Below are 23529 nucleotides of genomic sequence, written 5' to 3'. Positions count from 1 at the left end.
TGCTTTATGCTGCTGTTTTTAAGGAACTTCTGCCTAAATGTTATGGTTCCAGTTTAAAAGGGTATGAATAAATCATATGAAACCTTCTGAAAGAATGGTGACTGGCTTAAACAATAGCCCAAACTGTTGAAATGGAACTATTCTAACAATTAAAAGCTGATGAATTTGATTCATCTGTAGGAGACAACCAGAGGACTTTTAAAATATTTTAAAACAATTAAGCAGTGCACCACAGTTTAAAAATGATTATGTGTCCGTGACTTGGCTTGTGGTATCTGGATATGCCATCTGAACAGGATAATCAGATGAACCTAATGTTCTTCATCTGTAACTTAAAAAAGTTTCTTTTGGCTGTTTTACCATTTCCTTGACTCTACTTTATTCTTTGATGTCACAATAGTCAATGATGTTGAGAGGTTGAGAACTTAATCAAAAAAACTCATGAAGTAATAATAAACATAAAAATTAGGTTTGAAACAATCCAGTAGGATGTGTTTACATAATACATATATAAGGAGTTAATTTTGTTCATCCTAATATAACATCCTCAGAAAAAAAATATTACTAGGGACTATTATTTAAAAGAAGATCAGTGAGTGAGCAACATTTCACAGGAATAATTGAAGTCTCAAATACTTCATGATCAGTTCTGAAAATGGACATATCCAGGTTGAGAATTAGAAGCATAGTAGAACTATTTGCCTAGCATGAACATTTCAATTCTTTCAAATATTATTTATTGAGCACCTATTATGTGACAGGCACTGTAGGCATTACAGAGTTTAATGGAGAGACAGAAGACAGTGAGAATACACTATTAGGAATTCAAGGATTGTTGCTAAAAAATTCAAAGGAACATGCCATATTTTATCAATTCGAGACCACAGGTTCTGAGAAATGAAATTGTTTTGGGACCACTGAAAGAAAAAAATGCTGTATTGAATTCCACCAATCAGGAACATTAGTGATGCAACATGTTTTACAAAAATTTGCCACTAGCCACTACTATCAGGAACAAGACAAGGATGTCCACTGTCACCATTCTTGTTCAGCATAGTATTGGAAGTCCTAATGGAAACAATTAGGCAAGGAAAAGACATAAAAGATACTCAAATTGGGCAAGAAATAAAACTCTCACTGTTTTCAGATGAAATGGTACTACAAGATAAGAACCCAAAAGATTCTATAAAAAAACTAGTAGAAATAATAAATGAATACAGTAAAGTGGCAGGCTATAAAATCAATACACAAAAATCAGTTGCATTTCTTTATACAGCAGTGTATCAGAAGGAAAATAAAACCCATTTACAATCACACCAGAAAGAATGAAAAGGCTGGGGGTAAACATAACAAAGGAGGTAAAGGACCTATATGTTAAAAATTATAAGGCTGTGTTATAGGAAAAAAGACACAAAGAAATGGAAAGATACCCCATGCTCATGAATTGAACAAATAAACATCATAAAATGGTCATATTACCTAAAGTAATTTACAGACTCACTGTAATAGCCATCAAGATCCTAATGACTTTTTTCAAGAAAATTAAATAATCATAATATTTATATGGAACTACAAAAGGCCCAAATAGCTAAAAAATCCTGATAGAAAAAAGATGGAGCTACCATACTTACTGACTTCAAACTCTGTTAGAACAAGAACAGAAACTCAGACCAATGGAATAGCATAGAAATCCATTTATGGTTCTTACTTCACTCAGTGGATTTAACAGATTGTCATAGTAGGCTTGCAAGTTGAAATGTATGGGAGAGCATGGTTAGATGCAAAGATTAGGAGAGCCAGGTCCATCCAATGAGCCAAGCCGGAGCATATAACCAGAACCAGCATGAACTGGGGGTACAGGCCAGAGATGCAGGGGGTGAGAGGATTCACCAGACAGAGCGGGGAACAGAACAGGCAGACTGACTGAAATACACTGCAGAGTGGAGCAGCGGGTGAGACAGGAGAGGTCTGCCTCGCCATGTGGGTTTCTCCCCTGGCCGGCTGGGGATCGAACTAGTGCTGCAAAGGCTGCGGATTGCTTTGTAGTGTGGTGCTTAACCCCTTGCGCCACCAGGGAGCCCCCAGGACAGTTAATCTTTTAACAAAGGAACCACGGCCATACAATGGAGAAAGAAAGGCCCTTTAACAAATAGTATTGGAAAACATGGATAGCCACATGCAATAAAAAATAAAACTACATCCATACTTAACTCCATACACAAAATTAGTCAGAAATGAATTAAAGATTTGTTTGTAAAAACCAAAACTATAAAATACTGAAAGAAAACATAGGGTTCACATTACAGGACATATGTATCTATGAGATAAATATGAATGTATTAAAGAACTCAACTCCAATGGCAAAAATAAACAAATGGGACTGCATCAAACTAAAATGCTCTGCATCTCAAAAGAAACCATCACTAAAACAAAGGACAACTTACAGAATGGGAAAAAATATTTGTATATCACACATCTAATAAGGAGCTAACTTCCAAAATATACAAAATATTTATACAAAATATACAAAATCTATTTATACAAAATGACAAAAAAAATCAAAAAAGGACAAAACAACTAGACATTTCTGAAGAAGACATTCAGGTGGCATACAAACGTGAAAAATTGTTCAACATCACTTATCATCAGGGAAATGCAAATCAAAACCACAGTGAGATACCACCCCACCTTGTGAGAATGGCCCATATCAAGAAGAATAGCAACAACAAATGTTGGCAAGGATATGGTGAAAAATGAACTATCATCAACTGTTGGTGGGATGCAAGTTGGTGCAGCCTGTATGGAGATTTCTTAAAATAAAAATGGAAATTCCGTTTAATCCAGCAATACCTCTATTAGTTATTTATCCTGAAAGTATGAAAACTGATACAAAAAGATTTATGCTTGCCTGTGTGTTCATAGCAACATTTGCCAAGTCATGGAATCAGGTTAAGTGCCATTTTATAGGTGACTGGGATAAAGAAATTGCATAATGTATACTCAACAAAATACTACACAGCTATATATGAAAAGACAAAATAGTGTCTTTTGGAACAAAATGGATGATCCTTGAAGTAATTATTGTAAATGAAAATAAGTTAGAACGTGACAAATACTGATGGTTTCACTCATCTGTGGAATATACATAACCAAAAAACATAAAGAGGTAAAATACAGCAGGTATAAATCTTGGGCTTAGTGAAATAATTTACTGATTATCAGAGGAAATGGGGGAGGAAAAGGGGGTGGGAGAAGGAGGTAGACAAGATGGGTGGTTTGGTGGAGGGTGAGCAGAAGAACAGTGCACATATGGGGGAGCAAAAATCTAACCCTAAAATTTTTAAAAAATGCCCCACTGAGCCTCCCCCGTGACGCAGTGGTTGAGCGCTTGGTTGCGAAGCCGCCCGCAGCCTCTGCAGTGCTGGTTTGATCCCAGGCTGCTCCCCGGCCACCGGAGGAGGGTCCCGCATGATCCCAGGCTGCTCCCCGGCCACCAGAGGAGGGTCCCGCATGGCGCGCAGACCTCTCCTGCCGCCCGCTGCTCCCCTCAGCAGTGTACTTCGGTCCCTCTGCCTGCTCTGCTCCCCACTCTGGCTCTGGTGAATTCTCTCACCCTCCCGCACTTCTGACTGTACCCAGTGCTTGTATAAATAAATAAATAAATAAATAAATAAATACATAAATACATAAATACATAAATACATAAATAAATACATAAATACATAAATACATAAATAAATAATAAATCTTTAAAATTAAAAAAAAAAAAAGCCCCACTATTGTCTATTCTTTCAGACCATTGGCATCCATATTATGAGTTTTGATGCTGGTGCTTTCTTGACCCAATGAGAAAGTGTTAATAAAAGGTTTTCTAACTACATAACTACAATCAAGGCTTATATGCTTTCTTTAAATGATTGAGTGAAGAATCTACTAAGGTTTACAATTGTCTAGTTGTGCCACCAGAAAATAACCTCAAAGTGTGCACATGTATAGGGTATGATAGCAACATCACAGTTACTTTCTCGTGACAGCCTTATAATGTCATTACTGTAAGCTGAATCTGATTTTAGAGATGTTTAGAAAGAAATGAACATCTTAGAGTCAGTAAAATATGAAGTACTTAAACACCATTAGCTCTTAAACATCATTAAAATGTGAGCACTGAGGACAGGCAGCTAATTCTCACAAAAAAAAAGTGATAACTGAGCAGATAGAAGTCGTATGGTGATGCACAGTGGAAAAGTGGTAGGAGTTAAGACTGGGTCACACCATAAAGGATTTATATGCCCAACTAAGAAATTTTGAATTGTATCTGTGGGTGATAGACAAAGGTTTTGGATAAGATAATGATATAATGAGATTTTCATTTTAGAATGATCATTTCAGTAACAATTGGGAAGATGGATTAGAATGGGAAAACTGTGGGGAAGAACATTAAGTGATTTCTGCATTAATCCAGGGAACAAATAATCACTGTGGAGGGAAGTGGCAACGGGAAGAGGGCTATAAAAGACACTGAGGTAATAGATTTAATAGGACTTAGTGAACTAAGTAGATGCAGGCAGAATTATGATACTTGACACTAAATTCAATTTGTGTCATGTAAAGATAGCATCAAAATACTGGTAACTATAAATTCTAATAAAAACTAGTGAGGTTTATTAAGTCACTTGTTCAACAGGTATTTATTGAGTCTCCACTATGTGCAAGAACTGGGAATTTTTTTTAATTAAATTTTACTTTCTTACATTGTTCTTCACTTTTGTACAATATTTGATTTCTCCCCTCAGGTGTAGTCCTCATAAATCTCCCACTATTACATCATCTGAGAATCATCACCATAGTCCCTGTGCTCTTCCCTCCCCTGCTTTCACTTCTCTCTGTCCCCCTTCCCTACTGTATGCCTCAGCTTTATAGCTTGCCTGTGAGATTTGTCTTTTTGTTTGTTTGTTTGTTTGTTTTTGGCCCTTTGGTTTACCTATATTCCTCCTATAAGTGAAGCCATCTGAAATTTATCTTTTTCCTTCTGACTTATTTCACTGGGCATGACCCCTTCTAACTCCACCCATGTGGCTGCAAATAGCATGAGTTTATCTTTTCTGATTGCTGAGTAGTATTCCATTGTGTATATATACTATATCTTCTTTTTTTTTTTAAGGACTCACAAAACATGACATTTCCTCACGTTTTGCATAGCCTCATAACCAGAACCTTGAGTTCATCTCACAAATTTTTTTTGTTTTTTTTACATTTTCCCCAACATTTTATTATGAAAATTTTCAAATATACAGAAAAATTGAACAAATTTTATAACAAACACCCATGTCTCTATCCCTGGAGTCAACTGATTCTATTATATTTGCTTTATCAATCCATTCCTGTAACAATTCATTAGTATTTCATTTTAAACTTCTAATTTTGTTTTTCTTTTCCAAAATTTGTTTTGGATATTCTACATCTTTTCTGTTTTTGATTATAAGTTTTTATAATCAGGATGTCAGTTTCTACCAAAAAAAAACCCTGGTATTATGAATGAAAAATTATATTCAATTTATAGACCAATTTAGGGAGAATTCACATGCTAATAATATTAAGTCATCCAATTCATGAACATAGCATATGTCTCCATTGATTTAGGTTGTCTTGAAATTTTCTCAGAATGTTTCATGGTTTTCAGTATAGGGTTCTTTTTTTTTTTTGTATGTTTTATTTTTTTTTTAAATAATAAATTTTATTTTTATATTCCCCATACAATTGCAACTATATCTTCTTGATCCAGTCATCTGTTTTTGCGCATTTAAGTTGTTTCCATATCTTAGCTATTGTATATATGCTTAAATAAGCATAGGTGTGCTAGTTTCCTTTCGAATTAATGTTTTTGTGTCCTTTGGGTAGATTCCTAAGAGTGGAATCACTGGGTCATATGGTAGCTCCATTTTTAGTAATTTGAGTAACCTCCACATAGTTTCCCATAGTGGTTAGACCAGTTTGCATTTCCACCAGCAGTCTAAGGGGGTTCCATTTTAGGAGCTGGTAATTCAGCAGTCACTAAAACAGGGAGGAAAATGCCTGTCCTTGTGAAGTTTACATTCTAGTAGGAGAGATAAATAAGTAAATTATATGGTATGCTCACTGTACATGCTAAGGAGGAAAAATAAAGCAGGAAAGTGAAACATAAAGTTGCAGAGGGAGATGACTGCAGTTTTAAATATGGTGAATAGAGAAAGAATCATTGAGAAAATAACATCTGAGTAAAGATTTAAAAGCAGTGATAGATTGTGCAGCTCTGTAGAGGAAATTTTTTCCATTTACTGAATTTCAGTAAAATGTGATTTGAAATGCTGACACATGTTAAAGTCTTGTTTGTGGGTAAGGATTTAATACTATAGCTACCCACTCCCCACCCTTATTCGCAGGGATATGTTTTAAGATCCCCAGTGGATATCTGAAAGCACCAGAGAGTACTGAATCCTATATATGCTGTTTTCTCCTATCCATACCTATTATAAATTTTTTTAAAGATTTATTTATTTATTTATACAAGCACTGGGTACAATCAGAAGCATAGGAGGGTGAGAGAATTCACCAGAGCCATAGTGGGGAACAGAACGGGCAGACAGATGAAGTATACTGCTGAGGGGAGCAGAGGGTGCAGCAGGAGTGGTCTGCGCGCCATGTGGTACCCTTACCTGGTGGCCGGGGATTGAACCGGTGCTGCAGAGGCTGCAGGTAGCTTTGCAGCCCAGCGCTCAACTGCTGCACCACCAGGGGAGGCCCCCTATTATAAATTTTAATTTATAAACTGCACACAATACGTTTGAGCAACAGCTCAAAAGAATTAGAGTTATACTGTACTAAATTACTGAAAGTGGTCTTGGTCTCTGTCTCTCAAAATATCTTATTGTACATATTTTCAGACCACAGCTGACCATGGGTAACTGAAATCACAAAGCAAAATTGCCGATAAGAGGGGAATACTGTACATATTCTAACCAGGGAGGCCATAGAAGGTGCAGGCACTTTAAATGTGTGGAGGAAGCTGCCTACTAACTAAGAACACCTGCCTTTAAGATAAGTGTTTGAATCATTGTATGTTTTGATCCATTTGTTCCTTGGCCTGTTATAGCAGCCTAGACTATCAGAATATGTCAGTGCCTGAAACCTTCCACCATGCCCAACCTACCACCATGCTCCCAAATAAAACATTTTCATATAATGTGGCAACAACTAGTAAACTGTATGTGAATAAGGCAACAGGGAGGTAGGCCAAACCCTAAAAATGGGTGTACTCTAGCCATCATTCTAATGCAGCTTGAAACTCTAGTGTTTTCAAAGCAGTCAGGAGGATATAAAATCAATATAAGAAAATTACATAACTTGATGATTTCCCTAAGCAACTAACACTACTGTTCCTGACTATTAAAACATTTCAAGTATGTTTTCTTTCAGTTATTGAAATGTAGAGACAGTCGTTATGGGCTCTGAAAATAATAACCAAGACATGATGTTGACTTCAGAAAGTGCAAGGCCTAGTATAGAAAATAATGACATATCACACCAGGAAGAACATAGTCAGTGCCAAAAAAATAAGTACAAATTGAATCTCTAATTGAAGTAAGAAATTCATTCAGTCTAGAGGGGAAGAGAATTTTTTTTCTTGAAAACTTTACAATTTTTACCTTTAAATTTTTCATTTTAAACGATCTTGTCAAAAATATGCAAGATATTTGGCTTTGAAACACTGGTCCTGGGAGGAAAGGGGATGCTATATGCAAAATACAAAAAGATAAAACAAAAAAATCACTTTTATTTATAAAGATTTACTTATTTACACATAGAAAAACTGGGGTGTAGGCCAGAGGTGTTGGGGTGAGAGTATTCACCAGAGACAGAGTGGGGAGCAGAACAGGCAGATCCACTGAAATACATTGCTAAGGGGAGCAGCGGAGAAGACAGGAGAGGTCTGCTGCACTATGTGGGTTAGCTCCCTGGCCAGGGACTGAACTCAGGCTGCAGTTGTAATAGCACTTCCCAGGCCACCAGGAAGGCCCCAACAACCATAACAACAAATCACTTTTAATCTCACTACTGAGATATAGCAACTGGTAATATTTTTTTAAGATTTATTTATTTATGCATACAAGAGGTGGGGTACAGGCCAGAGGCACGGGAGGGTGAAAGAATTCACCAGAGACAGAGTGGGGAACAGAACAGGTGGGTTGACTGAAATACACTGCTGGAGCAACAGGTGAGTCAGCAGAGGTCTGCTGCGCCATGTGGGTCACCTCCCTGGCCAGGGATCGAACTTGTGCTGCAGTGGATATCTTCGTTCTGCGTCTTAACCCCTTGCGCCAGCCACTGGTAATATTTTATTATATATCCTTTATATTTTAAATAAGATTAGGGTATTCTTATATATTCTTATCTACCCTTTTTTCCACTTAATATAATGTGAACATTTTTATACCACTAAATAATTTTTTAAATATGACTTTTAATAAATGCATATTCTATTCCATGGAGGCATCATGATTTGTTTTCCTGTTATTACCAGATATTTTATTTCCAGATGTTTTATTTTTATAAATAAGGATGCATTGAACAGCCCTATACATAAATTTTTGTAATAATTCAACAACTATTATTTGAACACTAATTACTGTTCTAGAGGATAAATGAATGGATGGATGGATGGACAGACATATCAATCAATCTCCTGTTTGTTTTGTTTCTCTGGCGAATCCTAACTAATACACTAGTAAATCGTAAATACTAATACACATTATATGACAAAATCAATTATACAGTTATAGGGAAATTAGAAGATGGAGAGGATGGATGCTAAGAAGCTATGGGAAATGGATGACTGCCTAAGCTGACCAGAGAAATTAAGGATCAAACTACATGCTCCAGGGAAATGCATTCAGTGACTAATAGAGGATAGTATGGACAAGCAGCAAATCATTTGGGCTCTTCATGGGGAAAAATCCCACCTCGCAGATGGTCAGCATTTAAGAAACTGAACAAACACTCCTTTAAGTATTGAGCTCTCTCAGTCAGGAATTTGATAGGAAGGCAAAGACCAAATGTTGTTGGCCTAAAGGAAATGGGAAGACAACTATTACACTGCTTACTATTGCCAGGCATCTGTCAGCTACATGTTCTTATCTTTTCAGAAAAGAAAATGGACACAAGTAACATCAATTAACATAATGCTAGTGCACAAAGTAGAATAGAAGTAGAACCTAGATCTTCATTCAGAGGCATAATGCTTGGCAAGTCTGACAGGAGTTATTATTGACCCATCAGTGGGAACAGGGGTTTGAGGACAGGGCTCCAATCCCTGTGGAGACTGTAGGAACAGGTATACCTGGCATGTAAATAATGCAGAAATCCAGAAACAGAGGAAAATGATAGGGAGACAATCAGCAAAATGTAAGAATTTGTTCATAAGAACAAGATGGGGAGGATAAAGTGAGAGTTTCTAGAGCTTCTTTTAATACCTACTAGTCCAAAGACCCATGTTCTGAAATAGTGAATAAAAGAACTCAACCTCTTATAATGCTGTATCTATCATTGAGGATGAGCACAGAGGAGCTCTCATGAAACCACATAATTTGCCAGATTAACTGATGCTCCTCATTTTCTCTTTGAAACATGCCCACAGGATGATATGTCTCAAAACTAGTAGGATACCCTTTGATATACATGTGAACTTCTGCTCCCACTACAAGTTCCATGCTTGTGGAGTCAGTTAGATTTTTTTCCCCCAAACTCTTTTATGTAAGTTGAACTTGTAATTATGTTGATTTATTAAATATTATATAAATCAATAAAATGTGAAGCAAAAGTCACAAAAGAAACTACCCTCTTAATAAGTAAGAAACCTGCAAACACAGAAAAAGTGGAATTCTACAGATATTTTGATTTTTTTAAATTTTTTAAAATTAATTTATTTATTTATACAAGCGCTGGGTACAGTCAGAAGCGCGGGAGGGTGAGAGAATTCACCAGAGCCAGAGCGGGGAACAGAACAGGCAGAGTGACGAAATACACTGTTGAGGGGAGCAGTGGGCGAGGCAGGAGAGGTCTATCGCGCCATGTGGGACCCTCACCCATGGCCTGGGATTGAACTGGCGTTGCAGAGGCTGCGGGCAGCTTTGCAGCCCAGCGCTCAACCGCTGCGCCACCAGGGGAGACCCCATGTATCCCTCTCTTACCTATAGTACTTTTGTCAGCATTATCATTTCATTGGCAACATTTTCACTGCTGAAAGTCAGGTTCAATTGTGAAGGAGAATTGCTTAGATATAAGAATATCAACATTGGAAAGATATTTTCAATATCTGTCAAAAATAACTGTAATAAAATGCATAGCTCCCTTTAATCCATCAATCTGTTGTGGATTTTAAAAAATTTAAGTTCAAGTTGCTCTTCATTTTTCTCACTAATGCATCCAAGAAGACCTTTTTATACTTTAACAAGTACTATTTTCACTTTCATAAAGAATTCTGAAAACTATTAGTTACTCAGATCCAATAGTTTGCTCCTTTCTGTGGATCATGCTAAGCAAACGCCCCTGGCAGTTTGCCACCAGAAATCCCATTTGCAGAGGGCTGCTGTAATCCTTCATAAATTGGGCCCAGAAGGTGCAAGCGAGCCCTATTACTCATAACCTTCTCTAACCCTTACTCAAGGAAAGGGGAAAGGGCAAATAAAAATGTTTGGCATGGTAAATTCTTTAAATAAAATGTAAATGTATACTCATGTTATGGATAAACTATTTTTCAGAGTATGCCCTGCCTTATTTTCTCAGGTATAAAAGTACTTCAAGGCAATTTCAATAAAGTGAACTTTCAGAAACTACTAAAAAAAATTTTGTGAGTTCTTTCATTTTTGTCTAAATTATAAAATGTATTTCAACACTTTGCCATACCAGAGTATGTAGGTTTGTCTGTCATTTCACAGCTGTCAAAGGGAAATTCTGATTTTGAATCTCTACACTATTGTTAAATAGTTCTAATAATAAAAGTTCTAAATTTTAAGTTCTCATTGACAGCAAGGTATCTTACTACTGTGTTGTTCAAGTTCGGGCAGCTTGTTGCAAAACCGGTATGTAGTAAGTAATAGAGGGTAAGTATAATAGGGAATAGAGGGTAAAAATTGTGTGGTTATTGACAATGTCTAAGATAATGCATAAGATTATAAAATACTTTGTTTAAGACTAGAAAGTTATTTGAATAAGTGAATCAGAAAGAGTGGGGGTGATGTATTCAAACATATCTATTTTATACAGAAGATACATATATCTTATAATTAATTAACATTTTTCCGCAAGTACATAGCTGAGAGAATTTTTATAATATCCTTTGGGAAGCAGTCATTTAAAAATGGGGTTAAAAGTTTACATATCAGTCTTGTAAGGTGGTTGAGTTATGTTAAGACCTTGGAGATTTATCTCCAATTGTGCAAAGCCTAGTAAAGTGGACCTACTATGGTATAGAAAATACAAAACTCCAAAATTCACTTTTGCTCCAGTAAATATTTTTACTTGTTATGGTTTCCTTCAGGAAGGGTTATAAAAGGACAGCAGGCATTTGCTAATGGTCTGAAGTTTGATAAAGTAAGCATAGCGGGGAAATCATGACTTTCAAATGCATGACTTTGAGATTTGGCCCAGATTTGAACTCAAGTTTACCTTTGCACTATGAAAAAACTTTGCTAGGTAGATGGGTAAATAAATAAGAGTTTATCTTGCTTAGTAATGAATGTCAAGCTATCCAAGATCTTTCAGGCTCAAAATTGTTTATTCACAGGTAATAAAGAAGAGTATTATAAACACCCCTAAAAAAATTACCTCATTCCTATAACCTTATCCTTTTCTTTACCTACTAGTTGTATTTCTGTGTTTTCAAGGTTATAAAAGTTGTAAAAATTATAAATTCATAAAAACTTATGAAGCATTTAGAAAAGTTGTGAGATAGATTATGTGTGTATGTATATATATATGTATGTATGTATATATGTATGTATGTATGTATGTACTTTTATACAGATCTTTCTTCCCCCGGTGATTTTCAATTAGAGACATTTAACTTGGAACTCCTTGAAAATGTATGAGGTCACTTTTGATTTCTCAGTGGTGGAGGGGATCCCTGAGAGTGAAACACTTACATTCAGTGCCAGAAGCTAAGATATGAAACATCCTACAAAGTGTGAGACTGCCCTATAAAGCCTTGAATTACCCCACCCAAATGCTAATGGTGCTGTCACACCTTAGGGAAACACAAGAGACTGAGCTATTATATGTAAATGAAGTATTTGTTGTGAAGGGGTGCAGAGGTAGAGGAGTGTAGGGACTTGATGTGTACTGGGGAAACATAAAACACATTTAAATCCAATTTCTGCTCTGTGACCTTAGGTACGTTAATTTAATGGTCTAAGACTCAGTTGCTCCATACTAGTAACACCTACCCCATAGAATCTGTAAGGATTAACCAAGTTAAAATACATTTAGTGCTTGGCAAATGATAAGCTCTCGGTGGTGGCTATTACTATTGTAAGTTCACTCATGCCTTTCATTTTAGGTAATTATAATTGAAGAGAGGATGTTCAAATATATTTTTGATACCAGAAGCTTCTACATTTAAAAATCTTAGATTGGAATCCATTATGTAGGATGATATTTCCTGATGATGACAGTCATATGCAAGCATGCTCTCAGTCACTAAATGTATTCAGAGTAAGCATAAGGGAAGGTTAAGAGTGGGAGTGGGGAGCATTCTCCGGTCAAAGAAAATTTGTGTGGGCTGTAAAAAAGAAAGAGTGTAAGGTGGGTGCTTTATAGGGTGAAGAGATGCAGAGGAGGGCTGACCAAATTATAACTGTTAGTTTGCACAAGGGTGATCATAGTTGATGAGATGCACCCAAAAGAGAGAGTTGCTGACCTTGGAACATGAGGAAAAATCAAATCCAGATCACCGTCAAGCTGGAGTACATTTGTGGGGCATTCTGACTTCCTTGAGTTCTGTAAAGCTGAGCCCATCAGTGCAGACTTGAAGCATTTAGAATAGTTAAAAGTTTCTCTGCAAAACTGGAGATATCTGCAGCTAAATCTTGGATATGTCATTTGCATACAGAGGGCCCATTTATGTGACTCTCACTTTTAACTATAATTCAGAATCTGTTGAAAGAGCAAAGGAAAAGCCAGTGGAAGGTAGCTTTACTTCTATTAAGAATTTAGAGGCCCTTTGCAGCAACATGGATAGAGCCGGAAGGGATTATGCTCAGTGAAACAAGCCAGAAGGAAAAAGAAAAAATAGTGGATTGTTTCACTTACAGGAGGAATATATGGGGACCAAATAAGAGATCAGGAAAAAAAATATTTATAGTAAATAATAAAAAAAAAATTAACATGCAACTATAAATCAGAGACATTCTGCAGGGGAAGAGGAGGGAGAGGAATCAAAACAGGGGAGGGAAGAGCACAAGGGACTATGGTGATGGTGCACAAGTGAATTGGTGATGGGAATTTTATGAGGACCACATCTGAGAGGAGAAAGCATACATTATATAAAAATAAAGAATGATGCAAAATATATAAATAAGTTAATTTAAAAAAAAAGAATTTAGAGGCTTGAAAGTAAACAGAATTAATTCCAGTGTTTTATACATAAAAAAAGTACTGAATCTAAGCAAGAATGAGGTTAGTGTTCATGGGAAGAATAGAATAGCTCATCACAGTGTCTGTAACACCTTTTTCATAAGTACTAGTTAAGCAGCCTGAAAAAAAGAAACTAAAAAAATAAAATAAAGAATACCAATTGCCCTTCTGATTTTTCAAATCAAAGTTCTGTCAACTGTCAGATGTTTTATGTGGTGATTCGAATGATCAAATACACTAATGATGAATAGAACTGAGTTATACCACAATTAGTAGGAGACTTCCAAAAATAACAGTAATAGTACTATGTCGATTCATTCTCTTTCAAAGACTGAATCAAGGTACAAAATCCAGTGAAGTGGAATTGATAACAAAACTATCCTATACCCCTTTCTCTCAGTTCTTCCTGCCCTCTGAACCTTCATCTTGCTAAAGATTCAATATTCTCTGGATATACATTTATGCGAGGTATGCACATGCACACACACACACTCCCACACCCCACACACACAGAGACTCTCTTAAAGTTGCCTTATTGGCATTATTGTAAATGTTTCTCAAATCTCTGCAGCATCAGCCCTCCCTGTCCTTTTTTTTATTTATTTTAATGTAGAAGAACTGGGGTACAGGCCAGAGGTGTGGAGGGTGAGAGGAGACAGAGTGGAGAGCAGAGCAGGTATATCTACTGAAATACATAGCTGAGCTAGTAGTGGGAGATACAGGAGAAGTCTGCTGCACCATGTGGGTGGGCTCTCTGGCTGGGGATTGAACTCGGTGCTACAACGGCTGCCAATAGCTTCATAGTGCTAAAAGTTAAACCCCTTTGCTACCAGGAAGGCCCAGCTCTTCTAGTCTTAATGGTCTCAAGAGCTACTAGCTATTTATTACTGCTTTCATACAAACATTCTACCTTAAAATTCACACATTTCCCTCATACATCTCACATCATCACAAGACATTTGAAGTCTTTTCTGACCACCCTAAGTGGTCTATTTCTAATCCCCAGTTAATTTTTCTCCACAATACTTAGTATCAACATAAACTGACATTTACATCTTTACTGTAAATGGTGGGTACAGTGTGCTAGCCTGTTTTGCGCACTGATGGATCTCCAGTACCTAGAACCAGACCTGCCACAAATGCATCATTAGATGAAATATTTATTCAATTAATCAAAAAAAAATCTGTGACTCTTCTAAAACCAGATGCTAATATTGACTACCCTTTATTTTTCTTGAAAGTCCAAGGGTTTCTCCCATTAAAAACCCATCTGGATTCAAAATTGTGCAGCTACCTTTGTCTCTGTCACTAGGACATCTAATTATTTATCAAATATTTTAGTTCCACAGTGTTATTGGAGTCTATTCTTTTCTCTTTATTTCACCTATTACCACACTCATTAATGACAGGTTTGAATCAAACTTGGGTTTGAGTTCTAGCTCTACCACTTACCAACTATAATATCTTGGGGAAGTTCATATGGAATGGATGTGGTAGGGGGTGGAGAAGGACTCAGTGAAGATTGATCAAATGGTACCCGCTATACAGGGGGTATGAGTATTAAATGAAATCATGTATCTAAAGCATTTACTTAAACCTGACACATAATAATCAATCTATTCCCTAATGGCTGATCCATTGCTATAGATACCTAATTTCATATCCCTTATTCTTTTTTAATACATCATACCATTACCATTAAAAAAACTGTAAGTATTGTTTTAATCACGCCACTCGATTACTCGACAACTTTCAAATCTCCCTACAAATAAAGGAAATTACAATTTGAGTGTCTGCCATGTCTCAGATACTCTATATATATTATATAATTTAATAAAGCCAAACCATTCATCTAGCATTAAAAGTTCACCCAACTCTGTCCTCTTTCCAGCTATTCAAATTTATTTTAACAACATGGCTAGACCACAGACCCAGATATTTGGTAAGCAACAGTCTAGAAGTCTCTGTGAAGGCATTTTTTTAGATCACATTAGTTTTGGGTATTTTTTTTTAACATTTTAAAAGGACAGGATTATTAGGAAAAGGAGAAAGAAAAAGAGAGGCACTGCATAGTCACAGGCAGGCAGGAGAGATGCCTACATCAGATTATTATTTAAATCAGCAGTCTCTAAGTAAAGCAGATGGCCCCCCATAATGTGAGTGGACCTATCAAATCAGTTAAAGACCTAAGAGAAAAAGACTGAGCTTCCCCTCTAGGAAGAGGGAATTCTGCCTTGAGGCTGCCTTCAAATTTGTGCTGCAATATCAATACTTCTTGAATCTCAAGTCTGCTGGCCTGTTCTGCAGAATTCTGACTTCCCAGTCACCACAATCCTGTGAGACCACTTCTTAAAACAACCTCCCCCCACCTCCCTCTCGCTCCACATCCTCTTGGTTCTGTTCTCTGGAAAAAATCTTAATACACTAGTCCTATCAAGACCTATCAGACTCTTTGCTGTCTCACTTGTCCCATAACTTCCTAATCTGTGGCTACTCCAACCAGAGGTAGTTTATTTTTTCATGGATTCCATGAATTCTTCAAACATCCTTTTTCCCATTGCAGTGCTTTGTATTTATAATAGCTGCCCCATGAAGTATGCTATTCCACTTTTGCTGCTGAATTACCTTGATAAAGTTACTTAACATCTCTCCAGTCTCTACTACCTCATGGTAAAGTAAGGGTAATAATTTTCTTATTGAATAGATATATAGAAAATATTCAACTTAGGGTATTGTGAAACACATAGCATAGTTCAGAAATTGTACTTAATTCTACTAATCTCCAGGGAAACATGTGTGACAATGAAATGAGCCATATTATGTCCTGTCAGGCTCAGGAATGAAGACAGATTTACAGGGTTAGGCAATAACTGAGAATCACAAAGCATAACCAATCTGATTCAAAGAGTGAACACACAAGGATGTAAGTGCATGAGACAGATCTCTAACCAAAAGATCAGTCTAAGACAAAGAGAGCCTACCAGATTTTACAGTCAAGATACAGAGCAACCACCCATTAGGGAGAGTGCAAACAATCACCAATACTTCAATTGGATGGAATGTTCCAAGGAGGGAGTTACAACTTTTTCCTGCAATAAAACAACCCCTGAATTTTATCTAAGCATATGGACCACTTGGAATTGATTCCATCACCCACCCTACCTTACATGTAAGTGTACCATAATCTTAAAATGGGAGTAGAGGGATGTATGCAAGTTTGGATTTGTGCTTTTATTTTGCTGACCAAAATAGTCATCTTGGTCTGTAATGATGAGAACCACATTTCAGGACAGCAGAAAAATAAAATAGAAAACTTAGGTCCTGACCATTATAAAATTGCTATATTGACCTTGAACTATGTTCAGACACAAACTAATACATAGCAGATGATTCGAAGTTTGTTAATTGTCTAACAACAAGATGCTTCAGCAATGTTTTAGGTATAAAGGATCAGTTAAACCCATGCACCTATATTTTCTCTGGGAAGTTCCAGCCTTGGTTCCAAAATTACTGCCCTGTGTTATGGTCACAATCATTGAACACAGCCCCAATAGAGCTCCCATGATTAAATTCCCTTCTGTGATTTGAGATAGGACTATCCGAGCCAATTCTGATCTCTTAGAGCCTTTCCTAGGCAAGCTTGATTATGTGGTTCTTGAGTTTGTTCCTAAGGTTAGCTTCTGATAGGAAATAAGAACTGAAAATTTAGGGCCTCCCTGGTGGCGCAAGGGGTTAAGATGCAACCTATGAAGCTATCACCAGCCATTGTAGCTTGAGTTCGATCCCTGGCCAGGGAGCTACCCACATAGTGCAGCAGACCTCTCCTGACTTGCCCGCTGCTCCCCTCAGCAGTATATTTCAGTAGATCTGATTGTTCTGCTTCCCACTCTGTCTCTGGTGAATACTCTCACCCTCACACCTCTGGCCTGTACTCCAGCTTTTCTATGCATAAATAAGTAAATCTTTAAAATAAAAAAAAAAAGAACTGAAAATTTAGACTTCAGAGACTACGCTGGTGAACAAAGAACAACTTATCTGGTCCAAAAAACCTTTGGGAAAACCACTGACTTAGTGCTGTGTAGGTCTAGTATTTAGGAAATTCCCTATATGAAAGTGAAGAACTCCTGCATCATTAGGTATCTTGAAACACATTCTGATTACCATATGTACTATGTAGATTTTGTCTATACTCCAGTAATTCCAAAACTGTCTGTCACTTTTGGGGGTTTTATTTACTATGATAAAATAATATAACACAAAAGGTATTATTTTAACCACTTTTTGTGTTTTTAAAAATACTTTGGATAATTTTAGATGTACAGAAAAGTTGCAGAGATAGAGAAAGCTCCTGTAAACACTGCCCCCAACTTTCCCAATGTTAGCATCTTACAGAATCATGGCACAGTTGTCAAAATTAAGACATTAACATTAGTACAGTATTGTTAACTGGGTGTTACTAACTAGACTTTATTTGGATTTCACTAGTTTTGCCACAAAATGTCCTTTTCTTGCAGGGTCCAAACCAGAATGTCACATTTCCTTAGCTGCCATGTCTCTGTACTCTCCTTGAAATGTGGTAGTTTTGATTTTCCTTGTCCTTGACAGCTCCAAAGAGTGGAAATTAAGTTTTGACATAATTTATGGTGATCCATACCCTCTTTTCCTGTTGTTACCTTTATATCAGTTATGATTAGATTCAGCACTATATAACAGAAGATTTGTAACAGTGGTGTAAACATGCTTAAATGATTAGCAGTTTAAATGATGCTTAAATGATCTGGTCCCATAGTATCCAAAATCCCAGGCTTTAATTCTGTGCCTGCCATTTTACACTTAACACTTGTCTTCTATCCTCAAGATTTCTGATTGTCCAAGATTCTTATTGGAACTTTAAGAAGCAGGAAGAAGCAGCAGTTTTAAATTTACAATATAGTGGTATTAAGTACATTCTCATTGTTGTGAAACTACACTTCATCTCAAAAACTTTTCATCACCCAAACTCAAACATTGTGCTCATGAAACATTAAACTCCCCAATTCTTACTCTTCCCAGCCCTTGGTAAGAATCATTCTACTTTCTATCTCTATAAATTTGACTGTTCTGTGCACCCTATGTAAGAGGAATGATACAATATTTGTTCAATTTACTTCACTTAGCACGGTGTCTTCAACACTCATCCATGTTGTAGTATCTATCAGAATTTCATTCTTTCTTAAGGCTAAATAATATTCCATTGTATGCAGATACCATAATTTGTTTATTCACTCATCTACTGAGGATACTTGGGCTTATTCCATCTTTAAGCTACATAGAAACTTTGATGTAGGAACACGGGTGTGGAAATATTTAAGTCCCTCCTTTCAATTCTTTGAGGTATATACCCAGAAGTGGAGTTGTAGAATTATGGGCATGGTTCTTTCTAGAGAGAAAAAAAGTATCATGTCAATTTTTTTTATTTATGTATATAAGAACTGGGGTGTAGACCAGAGGTGTGAGGGGAAGGGGATGAGAGGGTTCACCATAGAGAGTGGGGAGCAGAACAGGCAGATCTGCTGAAATACACTGCTGAGGGGAGCAGCATGTGAGACAGGAGAGGTCTGCTGTGCCATGTGGGTTGCTTCCTGGCCAGCCGTGGATGGAATTCATGCTGCAGTGGCTGGCAATAGCTTGACAGCACTGTATCTTTAACCCTTGCGCCACCAGGGAGGCCCTCATATGTTAAAATTTTAAAAATATTTATGGATTTTAAAATAGTTCCTTGAAATACACTGCATTAATATTTTATGAAATATGAAGTTGAAGAAGGTGGTATAGGCGATACTTACAAGAAGCTGATAATAAAGGATTAGGATGAGTACACAAATAATCACGAGCTGGGTGATACAAACACTTGGCATAATAGGTTAAAGTAACAGTGCTGAAAGTTTTTTAGGGATTCATGGGAAGAAATGATCATATTTTGTTGGGGTAAATCCAGAAATACTTTGTAAAATACTTTGAAAAAATGCTTTAAAGGAAGAGTGCTGTGGATGTGCTCTGAAAGATAGATGTTCAACAGGTAGAATTAGGGGAATCGAGGGAGAGAAGGCCAATTCAAGCAGGGAAAAATAAAAAAAGAATGTTGTGCAAGTACAGCACTGGGAACAATCACAAGCTGTATTCTAGAACCGTAACTTTAAGTTAGAGACTACGCTGTCTATTGGGTAGTTTTAGGAACATGTTGTGCTAGGAACACGTTGTGATGAGCTAGGAACATGTTGTGATGAGCTTCACAACTTCTGCTCAACTAACTAGAAAAGTTAAGGGGAGTCATCAAAGGCTTTTTAGAGTATTGGGTTTGGTTTTTTTATTTTATTTTTAAAAAGATTTATTTATGTGTACAGAACTGGGGTACAGGCCAGAGTTATAGAGGGTGAGAGGATTCACCAGAGACAGACTGGGGGATTGACTGAAATACACTGCTGAGGGGAGCAGTAGGCAATGCAGGAGAGGTCTGCTGCACCATGTGGGTAGCTCCCTGGCTAGGGCTCAAACTCATGCTGCAGTGGCTGCAGATAGCTATATAGGTTGCATCTTAATCACTTGCACCACCAGAGAGGCCCAAGTATTGGGTTTTAAAGGCAAATCGTATGGGCCTCAGTTTGTCATGCAAAATGAGGGAGATGTATTCCATGTACTGCTTTAGGAAGATTTAGTTTACAGATTGTTTCCTCCCCTCAAATGTCCTATTCAAAAGACAGACTCAAAAATTATGACTGTATCAATAAGGCAACTTGTTGTGATAAAGGTAAACATTTGTACAATGGAATGGGTACAGAATGGATTTGTGCTAGTGTAACACTGAGCAATCTCTGACAACAATCCAGGTAAAAAGTAAAGGCACGTAGTCAGGGCAGTCTAGTGTGAGGTTGGACATACACTAGAAAACATACTGGAAGGAGAAGGTATAGGATTTTGCAATCAATGAAGGGCAAAAAGTAAGAAAGAAAACAAGGGGGAAATAAACATGACTGAACTTGTAATACCGAGTAACTGTGGAATAATGGTGCTATTAACAGAGTAGAATAAATTAAGGGGAGGAGCCAGCTTGAAGTTACAGTAGTAGGATCTCATTACATCAAATTATACAGCAGGTAGTTGAATTAAGCTAGAGCAAGAGGTACATTCCTAGGACTCACGAATGATGACGAGATTTAAATCCATAAAAGAGAGGCAGTAGGAGCTCTGAAGGGATCTTTGGAGGCTGAAGCCTTGGGAGATGGCCATGTTTAAGAAGAACTTGGGGAAGAAGAGACATGGACAGGCTGACAGAGCAGTAAGGAGAGATCTGATTGCACACTATATGACTTCATGCCCTTTAACTTCAAGATGGATTTAGTTAAAAGGGAGTCTGTCATGAGATCCATAGGGCGTAGGAGAGTATGAAGTTGCCTTGGTTAAATAATCCTTATTTAAGGTCATTCATTGCTCCTTTCAAGGTATCTGCTACCCATGATTCTCTCTCCTAATGGTCTTCATAATTTTCCTTCCTCCTATCCCTTTGGTTCCAGAATGGTAGCTACCCAGCTGCTGTCATTTCTGAATATATCCTATCCCTACAGTCCCCTTAACTCTACCAACATTTTGTAATTAGCCTAACCCTTAGAAACTTTCCTAAGTTATCTTAGTGGATTTAAGAATACTCTTAAAAAGTAGTTCAAATAGTCTTTATCTCCCATCAATTTGAGAAGAAAGGAATCAGAGGAATGAGATGTGTTCTGTGGTGAATACCATCATCTTAGTAGACAAGAGGTTAGCAATAACAACAAAACTTCACTTCTTCCTGCCATGTGTCTGAGATATGAGAAAATATGGGCATCATTATTCCTAGAGAAAAAAAGTGTCATATGTCAAAATTTATTTTGATATAATATTTATATTAGGTATTCTACTTGTTTCCTTTTGGGACCAGATTGAGATTCGGGCTAAGCCCTAATGTTGTTAACAAGCATTATGACTTGTAACACTGAAGTTGTCCTATCATTGATCAATAGCTCCTTTCATTTATTGGCATCAACAGCAAAATTTAATTTCAGTTGTATTTTCTACCTAGATCTTAAGAGTTCTACACAGATACTGTTAAGCAACTAAGCTGCACCTAGGCTAAAACCAATACCACACTTTTTGATAAAGATGCTGAGCTGTGCATGAAGAAAGAGAACACAGGTCTCAATAAAAGGGAAGCATCCATCATTCTTGATTCTCTCAAGATGGCACAATTGACAGTCTCAGCCAAATGTTCTCAAGGGCAAGAGAATCCCTGTTCCTGAACCATATGAAACCCTTAGTGCTATCCTCAAGGTCAATAGTTACCCATTCTGGTATTCCAGCTTCTCAGAACCTTATTGACTTTCAGAGCTATAACTAATACCAATTTCTCTCGCTTAAGGTCTAGGACAAAATTTCCAATTCTAGATCTCTAGTTCAATCAATTCCTGGGGCTCATGGAGGTAGACCAACCCAGAATTCAGTGATTTTTTTGAGTGAAAATATTCTCGTGATGAGAATTATAGAGAGAAACTCTTATAATTCTTCTCTAAAGAGGGGTATGAGAGACTAGCTGTATTTCTGGAGCTTGATCTGTCCCTTAAGTGTGGAAGAGTTTCTAAGGATGGAATTTTGTGGCTTTGGCGGGGATAAGCTATAGGTTTCAGGAGAGAAAGAGCTAGTTTAATAGCTAAAGAAACACAACTGGGCCTCCCTGGTGGCGCAAGGGGTTAAACACAGCACTGTGAAGCTGTCCGCAGCCTCTGTAGCACGAGTTCAATCCCCTACCGGCCAGGGAGCTACCCACATAGCACAGCAGACCTCTCCTATTTGGCCCACTGCTCCCCTCAGCAGTGTATTTCAGTCAGCCTGACTATTCTGTTCCCCACTCTGTCTCTGGTGAATTCTCTCACCACCCCCTCCCACCGCACCTCTGGCCTGTACCCCAGTTCTTATATGCATAAATAAATAAATTTAAAAAAAAACACAATTAAGTGAGTGAATAAGTACAGGCAGTGAGATTTCAAGAGCAGATGGGTTTTAGGAATGTGACGCTATTCCTCATCTTCCTATCATATAGAGGCAGATTTCTCAGGTTTCTGAGTATTTCTTTGGTCTTTGGTCAGATTTATAGTATAGATCTCCTGATCCTGAGAAAACACTGAGAATTAGCTATCTCACAGATGCTTCCAAGCCCTTCAGATTGCAGGGCTAAGGGTGACAGATTTCTGATGAGTGACAGGTCTTGTTGTCAGGATTCTTCAGCAGAAGTGCAGATGCTGCTGAAAAAGCATGTACCTTCCATTCAAGGCAGTGCATCTAGCGTTTCACAGCTGAAGTAGGGTGTTCTCTGGGGTGGAGGTAAGGCTTATAGTTGGAGAAGAGAATGGTTTGGTAGTTAAAAACTTGACCCCTGGGCCTCCCTGGTGGCTCAAGGACTTAAGATGCAACCTGTGAATCTATCGGCAGCCACTGCAGCGTGAGTTTGATCTGCGGCCAGGAAACTACCCACATGGAACAGCAGACCTCTCCTGACTCACCTGCTGCTCCCCTCAGCAGTGCATTTTGGTCAATCTGCCTGTTCTGTTCTCTGGTGAATCCTCTCACCCCCCACACCTCTGGCCTGTACCCCAGTTCTTGTATGCATAAATAAACAAATCTTTTTTTTTTTAAACTTGACCCCTGTTTTTAACTAGGAAACTACCAAGAAGGTATTCTGAACTGTGAAATAGGTTGCTAGGGCTGCTTTTACTATGCCCAGGTTCATGGTTCACATAGTTAATTGGTATTTCTAGTCTCACCTTAAGGCTTTAAGAGTAAGTTTGTTGTCTTGGCCCA

At 37.5% G+C, this 23529-nt stretch overlaps 1 long non-coding RNA gene across 5 annotated transcripts in view; it reads left to right on the top strand.

Moving 5' to 3' along the window:
- LOC119259766 (uncharacterized) overlaps nt 1–23529 on the top strand; it is an 89760-nt gene that overhangs the window by 4530 nt on the left and 61701 nt on the right. Inside the window, exon 1 of one of the 5 annotated variants that reach the window (XR_008554325.1) lies at nt 12622–12744. The exons of the other annotated variants lie outside the window; for them this stretch is intronic. This is a non-coding gene — a long non-coding RNA (uncharacterized LOC119259766). Of the gene's footprint in view, nt 1–12621; nt 12745–23529 lie in introns of those variants that run through there. 5 annotated transcript variants of the gene reach the window in all.

This window comes from Talpa occidentalis, unplaced genomic scaffold (assembly GCF_014898055.3).
Source record: "Talpa occidentalis isolate TD23 unplaced genomic scaffold, MPIMG_talOcc4v2.1 talOcc4.5, whole genome shotgun sequence".
NCBI lineage: Eukaryota > Metazoa > Chordata > Mammalia > Eulipotyphla > Talpidae > Talpa > Talpa occidentalis.
The sequence above is the reverse complement of the archived record's forward strand: the minus strand, read 5'-3'. Positions and strand labels throughout refer to the sequence as shown.